The sequence below is a fragment of the Notolabrus celidotus genome, chromosome 1 (genome assembly GCF_009762535.1).
Source record: "Notolabrus celidotus isolate fNotCel1 chromosome 1, fNotCel1.pri, whole genome shotgun sequence".
Taxonomy (NCBI): domain Eukaryota; kingdom Metazoa; phylum Chordata; class Actinopteri; order Labriformes; family Labridae; genus Notolabrus; species Notolabrus celidotus.
Window position 1 is genome coordinate 7,168,171 of NC_048272.1, and position 11,428 is coordinate 7,179,598.

General features: G+C 40.7%; 1 long non-coding RNA gene across 1 annotated transcript; it reads left to right on the forward strand.

Moving 5' to 3' along the window:
* Positions 1–571: 571 nt before the first annotated feature.
* LOC117815044 lies at positions 572–4,686 on the forward strand. The gene is made up of 2 exons (XR_004631684.1): positions 572–607; positions 2,901–4,686. It is a non-coding gene; the product is annotated as an uncharacterized LOC117815044 (long non-coding RNA).
* Positions 4,687–11,428: the final 6,742 nt, after the last annotated feature.

Sequence of the window (11,428 nt, forward strand, 5' to 3'; positions counted from 1 at the left end):
ACTTTATTACTGTTACAATTTAAAACTGTAGTCAAAGTAAGCTTAGACAACTGGCTCACAGTTTTTGACATGTAACAAATGCAGCCACATGAGTTGGTTTGGTCTCATCAATTTTTCAGCAAGAAAGTGAATATTTTGCAAAATTTTCTTTCCATAAAAAATATTGCAAATTGCAGCAGGAGTCACTGCTGAAAGCTGACATTTTATTTCAGACATTTCTGTCATCCCTTTTATCTTTGACAAAAATAAAAACGTATTCTATTTATCCAACTATCAGTGTAGGACACTGCTCCATCTTTCTTTTGTTTTCAAGAAAACAAATCAAAAAAATATCAATGCATAATACTACTGAAGGCTTTTCTCTAGACTCATTTTGTTTCTATAACTTTGGTAAGTACTTTAGTGACATAAATACAAGTGTGGTGGAAGCAGTGCTTCTAGTCTTGGTTTTTCATTGTTGGCCTGAAATGCAGCCTCTTGGAAGTAGGTCAACTCCTCCCCTGGTCCAGCCCCTTAATTACCTGACCCATATATAAAGCACCTGTTGCAACATGAGTGACTCTTTGTCTTGTCTGCCTGCTGGTTGCCACATGCTCCTTGCACTGAGGTAGTTTAAAAATCAAAAAGATTATTCCCACATTATTTTAAGTAATTTTGCATTTACTTAAAACTAAAAAAGTCTAATTTGGTCCTTGGATAGCCCCCTATCTGCCTCTCTGCCTCAGGTGAACAGCTGAACGGGTGTCTGGTTAGATAAGTTGGGTTTTTTTTCAAAGATTGTTAATTGCTGAGATATGGAAATACATATCACTTTACATATGGAAACATAAAATGAAAACATACACTGTTGTAAACAGCATGAAAATAATCCCATGACTGTTTCAGTCATCGTAAACTACTGGGATGAGGACCGAAAATAAAACTGCCTGAAGGGGGCTGGAGGCTGCCTTCACTTCAAACTAAAAAATTGTTTGAGACTAAAATACAGAATAGGTGCTTCAGAAATGCAGTAGCTGTGGGGTACAGAGTTCCTCCATTAAAAACATAAAAAATGAAAAAGTCAAATGTTAGCTTAAGATCAACCTCAAACATTGGACTGACAATGAATTTAGAAAGGATTTGGAAACCTGGTTGACATAAAAATGTGATGTGTTAACATCTGAACACATCTCCCTGATAACCCAATGCTGGGTGATGTCATGTTGACGTCAAAACACTGATGTTGAACAAAGTATAATAGTCAAGGGCAGTAAACCTTTTTTAACTTCACATATAAATCTGTATTTTCAGACCATTGTATTTTAATATGCATTTTTCTGCATTAACATTATAGCCTCCATCTACAAGGTAAAAACTTGTCTGACCTGAAGTATTTTGGTGGAGAGGCAGAGTGTGTTCAAAGAACTTTAACCAAGTTCATCAGGTTGAAGTTGGAGCCTAACGTCTGGTTGGCATCCTCCTTCAAACTGACGAGATTAAACATCTGTCTAGTATCAAATGCTGGACTGAGTGGAGTCCGAGTGTGCTAAAAGAACAGACTTCAACACTCACAGGCTTCCACATGGAAGCTTACCAACAGGCTACAGCTTGCAGGATAGAAAAAAACAGCACCAAAACAACCAACTACAGACAAAACATTCAAATTCAGCACAGCACTCAAATTCCATTTTTTTAAAGACAACATCCAAAGAGTCTTCCTCATGCTGCAGTTGGCTTTCAAACCATTAAGTCACTTTTTGATATTGTAAATTTGAATCTCACTGAACGGTTAGAAACGAGAGCTGATTTAGTCTGTTGACAAATCCATAAATGTTGCCTTGACAGTGTCCACTACGGCTTCGCAAGATGGGGGACTTTTCTTAATGTTACTGCTAGAAGTTGCACATTTGAATGTGGCTCACAAATCTATTGTTCATGTGTGTAGCATGTTAGCATGCTATCAATCATGATAAAAACCAAACAGTAAAACTGAAGCAAATGGGAAGACCATTCACTGAATGTTGGCTAGCATAGAAATAAAAAAAATCTATAATGTGTAACCTGACTTTTATGAATGAAGATATAACACAGACGTATCAAACATACAGGCACTGAGGTCAATTGATCCAAGGCTGTTTTCGAAACCGCCTACTATACTAGCAGTACGTACTGATTTGGCCAAAATTCAGTATGTAGTATGTGAACAAGAGCAAAATCTGCAGTATGCCAAAACTCCTCGGATGTCTACTGATTCGGGAAAATTTCCCAGCCTGCCTTGCGTACGGTTTCCCATAATGCACAGAGCTCGTTACACTTTTTCTTTTTTGACGGGAGGAAATCTGTTTTTAGGTGCTGTGAAAGTCCATATAAACCACTTCCTAACTTTTTAAATCATATGTGGATGCTAAAGAAGCCGTTGTTTACTTACGCTTTCTGAAACAGGAAATCCAGTGACGTCTGACCCAGCATACTGCAACACAGATCAAACAGAACAGTCATACTAGATACTACATCCAAACGCAGTATGTAGTAGGCAGTACCTACTGCCTACTACATTAGTAAGTAGTATGTAGCAGGCTGTTTTCGAAAACAGCCCTGGTCTGAAACCCTGATGTATTAGCCCCAGGTAGCAGCAGGTCATAATGCTGCTTAATGAACATCAATTCCTGCTTGATTCTGCAAACAAAAAGCAAATCAGTGCATCTGTGGATCTTCAGGGGTTAAATGTGATGTGGCCATCATATTGACCGTACTGCTGTTTTCATGTGTGTTATTCTCTGCAGCCAGAAATCAATAAGGAAATTTGTTCTTTGTATTCAGGGCCTGTGATCCATGGCTAAGAGTTGCTTCTTTGGTACAAGCTTGTGTTTTCGATAATCCTCAGCACAATGAAAATGCTGTCTGCTTTTCTGTAACCACAGGCACCTGATCATCTTCCCTTCTGTGAACAGCCAGCTGGAACTCAGCATTGATGGCATTGATTCAAAATCCAGGAAAGAGTTGCTCCATCATTTACAGCGTATCGTTCAGCTGATGGCACATTAATCTTGTCTGCTTTCAAAGCCTCTGGGTTTCATTCAGGAGAACAGTAGATGAGCTGCTCGGAGCACACTTTCAGCTTTGTGATGATACCCTGTAGGAAATGTTGATCTTTTTTATTTTATTTTATTTATTTTTTTGCTTTCGATTACACCACATTGTCAGTTTTGTGTTCTTGAACATGTGGCTTATCATTTTTATATTAGCTCACTTTGTTTCACCAATCTGTCCTGTTTAACTCTGGTCCTTTAATAGGTTTGATAAGCTCTCTGGCTGGAGGGTCCAGGACATCAATTGTTCTTGTAAGAAAATCAATCCGCAAAGACTTAAACACGACTTAGGCAACTCATCCATCACATCATCACTTTGTGTTTTAACAGAGTTGTAATTTCACTGCACATTAATAAGGACAAAAAATTATGTGAACAATGTCAGTGTCAACCAACTATGCCTGCAGCCTGAACAAAGCTGCTGATGAATATTTAAAGAAGCAGAAAATACTCCCAATTGGTTTAATCCAAGGGTTGTGTCAACAGACCTTGCAAAACACGAAGGACCAAGGTGATGATCACTGTCATAACGTTTTTATCTGGACATGTATTTGTAATAAAGATAAGTGGAACTCAATATACTGATACAGAGAAAAGAGTTTGAGGCAGATACACAGTGTGCAGCATCATCAATGTCAACATTACTTCTCACTCACAACTACCTGCTCCTTTCACAAAACTGCTCAATCAGGGTAAAGTTTGTTAAAACACTGTTTCACTGAGTTGGGAGTTTATATTCTTAATGTAACTCCAACATTGGGTGGTCTTGTCTGAGCTTAAAAGTGAGAAGATGAAAAGTTAACTGAAAATAAAATAGGCATTTCTCATCTTAACAGTTTCACTATTAACTAAAAAAAGAAAGAAACACTCAGAGTCATTCAAAACTGGACTTTCCTGCACTGGAAACTGGGCTCATTGCTGCACTTGCCCCATTACTAAAGAATGTGTGTTCCTGTATTTCATAAGAGGGTTATGTGACTCCTCTGGACCCAAACCCCAGCACGCACACACGCACACAAGCACAATCAGTGCCTGTAACTGGGAATGAAGTCCTAAATACGTTTACGCAAGAAAAGAAAAATCTGTACATTATATCTAAAAGCCATAAGTGTATAGTGTCTCAAACCTTTCCTGCAACTTAGGGATGTACATGTGTAGTCGACTGAACAATTAAATGTCATCACTCTTATTGGTCAACTCCAGAAGTACCAACCAGTTAAATAATTTGTGTAAAATGTTTATTCCTGTCGGCCTTTTTATTACTGTAGACCTGGAATGTTTTGTCTAAGCTGTAGGACAGCCACCCACCAACAACCAGAGCTGTAGCTCTAGCTAGGGGTGATTGCCATTATGCCATAACGCTCTACCATCCAGATGCAAACAAGCACAGATGGATGGTTTAGTAGTATTCTGATTTAGAATATGGAGATTAAGTTGTATGTAGGGTGTTTGGTTTACAAGACCAGAGCAATGTGTATCCAGCATAGACATACAATCCTCTGCAGGGAGGACGGAGTCCTGCTCGTGTTTGCCACACTCAAAAAACAATTTGACATTATTTACACACAGACTCTGATACTGTGTTAATCCATGTTGAATAAATTATGCTCAATTTCAACTGTTACTGGCTTTTTTTCTGATCTTTATGTCACAGTCTGCTCACCTACTCCCCTCTGTCAGTAATTTTCCACTCTCCTTGCCTCTGCTCCACTCTGCTGGCCAGCCACGCCCCCTCATCAGGCAACCCAGTTCACCTGCACACTCACCTGCTCCTCATCTGCAATCAAGCCAGTTTATAAGCAGCAGCCACTCTCCACTCCTTGCCAGATTGTTCTTTGACCTCATGCAAGACTTTCCAGCGTTCTTCTCCGGACTGATCTCCCGTTGCCGACCCTGCCTGCCCGTGACCATCCCTCCTCACCGCTTCCCAGGAAAACACCTACGCCTTCTGTCCCTGACTACGAGTTCTGCCTTCGCCCTTCCGGGGTTCTTCCTGTCCATCCTCGTGGCCGTTTGGTGTCCTGTCCTCCTGTGGAGTTCGAGTGAGTCTGTTCTTCAACTCTCTCCAGGATCTGTCTGTCACCGGTGCTTGATTCGTCAGGCTGTCATCGAGCCCAGAGAGACTCGATTCCCTACCTGTGTTCGAGGTAGAGAGACTATTCACCTGTTGCCTGTGTCTATTGATGAACTGTTCAATAAAGGTCATTACCAACTGATCTCTTGGCTTCCGGTACCACTTGTGGGTCCTAACTCAACCTGTTACACTTTAGACCAGTTGGCTAATCAGACTTTAAATTTCCATTAAAATGACTCAGAATTAAGTCACTTCAAGACATCCCCACTGCTAGGCCTTCAAAAAAGGTTAACTCAAAGGTTATGTTCATGCTGAGGTGCCAACAGCACTGACTGATTTTAGATACTCTTTGTTTGCTCCTTGCTTGGCTGTTCTTCTTACAGGATATTTTTCTAGGTCTTATATAAAAGTGTGGCTTTCTGCTGTCATTGCTGCACTTTTCCCCTCCATGTCTCTGTTTTCTCTCCCAGTTGACTCTGATATGGACTGTTTTTTTCACTGTTTTTGTTCATTATGATGGTTTTCAATACTTCTTCCTGATTAGAAATGTGACTGGTAGACATAATGGGTCATTAACAGTAATTCAGCCCATCCATTAGGTGAATGGTGCCACCTTCTATTAGATGCCGCTTGACTGAATCCTCCGCCACATGAATGGATGAATGAAAATTGAGTAGGCTTTGAGAGTACACTGGTGGGGTAACTAATGGCAAAATGCCTGTAGCCTTTGCATGCAGCCACATGGTGCTTCCCAGTGGTTTATGAGGCAAGCTGAAGCTTAGTGCTCTCTGGACTAACAATTTTATTACAGTGGGGATTCGATTTTACTCCATGCCAGCATTCAAATGCTCAAAGAGAAACACACATTCTCCCACGCTGCAGGAAGGTAAAGTCATTTCACAGTTTGGACATTTAAATTGGAGGTAATTGTGTAGTATTTATGTACCGCAGTGTGCTCTCTTTTCTCAATCTACAACACTACATGAATGCATCAATCATACATAAACAAGACCATATCATAGACTGTATAAAATATGGACGTAGTATCTGTGACTTCACCCATCTGTTCCTGAGCGCTGTTTTGAAGCCAATCGACGGTTGCAGCCATATTGGAAATGCGAAACTCAACCAGGCAGAGTGTGACGTAAAGGGGCGAAGTTAGAGCCTCTTAGCCAACAGCTATGTGTTCCCGTCTGGGAGTCAAGTCAGTCATGTCCTTATTTGGGCAAAAACTCGTAAACTTAATATCTTCTGAACCGTCGCGTTAGAAAAAAATTCAGCCCCAGTACAGTGTGTGCCGATAGAGAGATAAGCTACGTAGGGCCAAGCCGTTTTTTGAACCAGGCTGTAAACATGTTTATTAAAGGTGACATATCATGCAAAATGGACTTTTTAATGGTTCTCTACCTGAAATATGTGTCCCTGGCATGTCTACAAACCCCCCGAAAATGAAAAAAATCCATTCTGCCCCTGTTTTGATTTCTCCACCTTTCTGTAAATGTGTGTAAAACGAGCCGTTTCAGACTTCGTAGTTTTGTTACGTAACAACAATATCCGGTCTGTCACGGAGTCAGAGCTCGGAGCTTGTTCAGCCCATAGACTGTATAAAATAATACTGAATCCCTCCCCCGTTTTTCATTACCTGCACAAATGTGTGGTAACAAGGAGCTTAGGAGGGAGGCATGCTAGTTGTAGGCTGTCTTAATAAACACAAAGGTTGGTTTTACTCCACGTCTGCAGATTTGAAGATCTAGTGGATGATTTTTATTTATCATGGATAAGTGCTAGCGCTAGTTAGCATAGCTACATAGCTACATGTCGTAGCTGTAGCTGTGTACCAAGACACACGTCTACATACTGACATATAAAACAAGAAACACTAAATCTGTGACCAATCCTTCAGAAAAGGTCCCGCTGCCTTTCTGGCAGAGGTCGGTTTTACTCCACACGTCTGCAGATTTGAAGATCTAGTGGATGATTTTTATTTATCATGGATAAGTGCTAGCGCTAATTAGCATAGCTACATAGCTACATGTCGTAGCTGTAGCTGTGTACCAAGACACACGTCTACATACTGACATATAAAACAAGAAACACTAAATCTGTGACCAATCCTTCAGAAAAGGTCCCGCTGCCTTTCTGGCAGAGGTCGGTTTTACTCCACACGTCTGCAGATTTGAAGATCTAGTGGATGATTTTTATTTATCATGGATAAGTGCTAGCGCTAATTAGCATAGCCACATAGCTACATGTTCATAGCTGTAGCTGTAGCTGTGTACCAAGACAAACGTCGACATACTGACAAATAAAACAACAAGAAACACTAAATCTGTGACCAATCCTTCATAAAAGTTCCTGCTGCCTTTCTGGTAGAGGTCGGTTTTACTCCCCAGGCCTGCAGATTTGAAGATCTAGTGGATAATTTTTATTTATCATAGATAAGTGCTAGCGCTAGTTAGCATAGCCACATAGCTACATGTTCGTAGCTGTGTACCAAGACACACGTCATCATACTGATAAATAAAACAACAAGAAACACTAAATCTGTGACCAATCCTTCAGAAAGGTCCTGCTGCAGGCGCCTCTCCGTCAGGATCAGATTCTGGATCAGATTCAGAGGGTTGAAGTAACGTGATCTGTGAGCAGCCATGTATATTCATCCAACATGTAAACATTAGATCAACGTGCTGGAGAGCCGAGGCACATCCACTTCCTGAGGGGGCGTGGTCAGAGAGAAAACAGAGTGTTCTGAGGAGGACTGAAGAAGAGGGGTTTTCAGGCAGACCAAAATCTGATTTCACAGTGTTTTTTTGAGCATAAACTTTAAAGACATGTTTTGGGACCTCTTAGACCAATATATATTGATGAAAAAAGCGTGATATGTCACCTTTAATGCTGCAAAGATAATCTTTTTTGAATTGGTGTCTATGTGGTTTCCGGTGTTTCTGCAGCCAGCCTCAAGTGGATTCTCAATGAACTGCAGTTTATAACACTTCCGCATGGGCTTCATAGTTTGAGACCGGAGGTTGCTGCTTGGACCATATGGATGGCAGTCAGTGTGTCTACGATATGATATATCTCAGCAACTAGTTGATGAATTTGATGCAAATCTCAAAGGTGCCAAGATTGTTGAATCAAGCTAGCAAAAGTTCTGTCAGGATGACTACATGCTGCATGCTGAATAGTTGTCAGTGTTGTATGGAAAGCCATCCTCCATCATATTTCCCATTGTCATCAGCTGTTCTTGTCACCTGGTCACATCTCTCCAATAGCACTGCAACCTGCACTCATTGTCAGCCCATCAAACTGCTGCTGTCTCTTTCAAACATGGCTCTCTTCCTCAAGTTAATTTGTGCTATTGTTATCCCACAGTCCCTCCCCATCATCTCCCATTCTTAGCAGTTTCATAAGCTTTAACAGATTCTTCATCTCATTAGCTTCGGATGACATTTTCATTCATTTTCCCATCAATTTCCCAGCTTTCGCAGTCTGATCAGCCTTATCATCTTGTCAGCCTTAGCCCACGTCATCAGCCAGCACATCCAGCAACAGCGTCTGAACTCCACGGGGGACTAGATTTTACAGGGGTGTGAATTGCAGTATGACTCATAAAATAATCTGATGCACGATGTGTGGGTCATGATAACAGTAATATCATCATACAAGGATGCATTAGGATACATCAGGATATCTGATAATCTGAAGAATACAAAATGCCCCTGAAAAGGAAAAGTGCAGGATAAATGTATGTGTTCACTGCACTTCGGTTTAGTTCCTCTGAGATGAAACAATGTACATGTTTTTAGTCTGTAAACTTAATTCACAGAACCATAGAACAACTCTAAAATGTGTGTAAAAAACAAACATTTCTCAAAAAAGGCACATTTTAAAATAAGCACACATATTATTGCAAATATAAGTAGCTTGTGTATAGGTTAACTTGTTCCCACATTAGCCTTCAACTTTAAAACGAATTTTGTTTTATGTTAACCTGTATAAAGGAATCTGTAGCAGCCACAGTCATATTCATCGTAATGTCAGTAACCACAGCTGGGTCTTTGTCAGTAAGCTTCTATTCCTCCGTTGTCTTCAGAGAATCTTCTGCTATTTGATAACGCCGCCATCGATTGGCTTCAAAACAGCGCTCAGGAACAGATGGGTGACGTCACGGATACTACGTCCATATTGTAAACAGTCTATGCTGTCATCTGATATCTCTAGAATCTGGAACCTAACTCCACCCTCAAGGATGACAATGCTCTGCCCCACAGAGAGGGGTTTCTTAGAGAGTACCTCCAGAATTTGGGAGCGGACAGGGTGGAGTGGCCTGCCAGTGGTCCTGACCTCAACCCCAACACTTGTGGGATCAGCTTGGGCCAGAGTGACCAACATAACATTGACCTTTATCAACTCCATCCCACAGCAAAATGTGACCAGGCTGGTGACCAGCATGGGGAGGAGGTGCCAGGCTGTCGTGGCTGTGTATGGATCTTAATGGAGTTTATTTGCTCCTCACATTTATGCTCTTCTACAAATAAACAGGCCAGCTAAGTGCCAAGAATCACATCAATCCAAGCAAAGCCAGCAAAGCAGAAGACTACAATCCAAAGTTAAGAATGCTGGATTTAAAATGATTAGTTTGTACAAACTTGTCACACAAGCTCGATCTTCCTCCTCTAGTTCATCTTGAAAAGCAACTACAAAGGGTTTTTTGGTCTTTCCCTGTTGATGACTGCAAAGCATAGAGTGTATTTTAAATCTTTACACAATAATGAGCGATGTAATGGTGCTGATGATGTATGCTTGTTAAACACTGCTCTAAATGTATCAGGCACACATTGTAGAGTATAAAGGTTGCAGCCTTTGGCATTAAGTTAAAAAAAATACTCTGAGGAAATCTCTGTATCATCCACACATAACCAGGCAAACAAAAACCCATATCATGCACACGTAGATCCGTGTGCAAATATGAAGATAAAACTGTCTTTGCCAAAATCTTCTTCATGGGAAATTCCAGCGTTCCATCTACAGTTGATGATACCACAGGCCTATACACGCACCAGACAGATTGTGATAAGGGGATGGAAGGAAGGAAGGAACGACTCCATCCTCATTTCCTTTCCTCTGAGTCAATCTCTATAATCAATACCTTTAAGCGCCCTATGTTTTCCCTGCATTTTACAAGGGAGTATTTTTGGATCAAAGCTATTTCTTGAGGGCTGTTTTTCCCACCAACGTTGACGCTCAGATGTTCACTCCACTGTTTTAAGAACATGTTTATAATGGACTCATTCAGTCTTAAAGGCAAGTAGGTTGCTGCTTATTTCCTGTCCTGTGTGGTCAACATCATCCTGTGCTGTTGTGATAATGAATTCATTTGTGTAGCAGAGGCAGAGAGTTGACAGTACATTCATCTAGAAATTAATCAGCAGGACTTCAGGGGCAAAGCTCATAATCATGATGTTAAAAAATAACTTTTGAATAGCAAGTCTCCCTGCTTTGTGCACAAGTACCATGATTATTTTACAGTGTGAAAAATAAAGTACTGGTAGTTTGTTAATAATGTATGTCTTCATGCTGCATGCACAGCAGGAATTTAAAATGCTGCTTACACAGTCTTCTGTGGATTAATTGGGTAAGGAGCATTAACTCATGAGCACACACACATGAGCTGGAATGTCACAGTGGGAGTTAATATTTCACTTCTTGTAATTATACATGGGAAAAAAAACAGTTTCAATTATTAGTAAAACATGCATGATTTCAAAGCACTCTCAGGGTTGTTATGATAGTGAACTACTGAGGGAGAGGGAAAATTGTGCATCATACAGAATAATGGGAAGTAGAACGTGGCCTCTTGATGGAATCTGCATTAATTATTTGTGTCAAGACTTTAGAAGTTATCTGAGTGTACAGTTATAAAATTGTGAAAAGGCCTTTACCCTAATTAAGTAAAAACAGTCATATTTGCCCACTTTTTTTATATATATATTTTTTGGGGGGGGGTCTGCCTTTATTTATAGGACAGCTGAAGAGAGACAGGAAATGTGGGGAGCAGAGAGTGGGGGAAATGGTCGCGGCTGGGAATTGAACCGGCGAACCCTGTGACAAGGACTGGAGCCACCGTACGTGGGGCGCCCAGACCGCTAGGCCACCAGCGCCCCTATTTGCCCACTTTTAAGCTGTCACTGTACAAAAACAGCAACAGAAAATTATGCATCATTTGGTATTGATTGTAAATTCAATCACACATTTGGAAGTTACTGCCAAAAACACAACATTCCAA